The sequence below is a fragment of the Notothenia coriiceps genome, unplaced genomic scaffold (genome assembly GCF_000735185.1).
Source record: "Notothenia coriiceps isolate Sejong01 unplaced genomic scaffold, NC01 NC01_scaffold00023589, whole genome shotgun sequence".
Taxonomy (NCBI): domain Eukaryota; kingdom Metazoa; phylum Chordata; class Actinopteri; order Perciformes; family Nototheniidae; genus Notothenia; species Notothenia coriiceps.
Genome location: NW_011356290.1, coordinates 130,138 through 130,895, shown reverse-complemented (window position 1 = coordinate 130,895; position 758 = coordinate 130,138).

The following is a 758-nucleotide window of genomic DNA, read 5'->3' as shown; positions in this document are numbered from 1 at the left end:
TCCGGGGGCGCCCTTGCAAAGAGTGAACCTACTAAAGTCCCATGCGCTAAATGACTCCGTGGTTGATTGCAAGTAATGAGAGTCTTGGTTGTTGTTTGTCGTCACTTTGTTATCAGTTTCGGCACTTCCTCTTCGACTACTCTTTGCGCGAACCAACCGGGGCGGCACCTACCCTTTCGTAAAACAAAATCTTTTTTGGCCTGGGCCTCCCTTCTCAGCTATTCTCCGTCCGTCAACAAACCGTTTAATACGTTTTTCCTTTAAGCCGTATAGTCGGCGTCCGTGTACGGTTCGGAGGTTCATAGTGGAGTTTTACGCGTTGTATATCGTCCTGATCCCGCACCTTCGATCCGCACCTGCAATCGGGCTGAGCCTTATGTTCCTGGGTGTGTTAAGCGTAACTAAGTTTGTCACGGAACCGTTGTCTCTCAAAATAAAAGGGTAGGGTCCTTATAACTTTCTTAGTAATAAAATTAAAATTTTACATCGGTGAAATACAACTTGATAAATAATGCAACAAACCACGGTTGACCGTGAAATACAACTTCGACAAATAACAAAACCGGTTCCAATAACTCTCTACAACCTGGGACCTTTACTACTAAAAAATTTTAGTTGGACAACCATTTACGTTTGTTTCAGACAATTACCGGAGACTCGTGTCTCCTCAAGATATCAGTCCCAAAGGACAGCTTAGAACTTCATTCAAATGAATTTTTTTTTTTTCACAAATATCAAATGTCTTCCAGGATGGATGC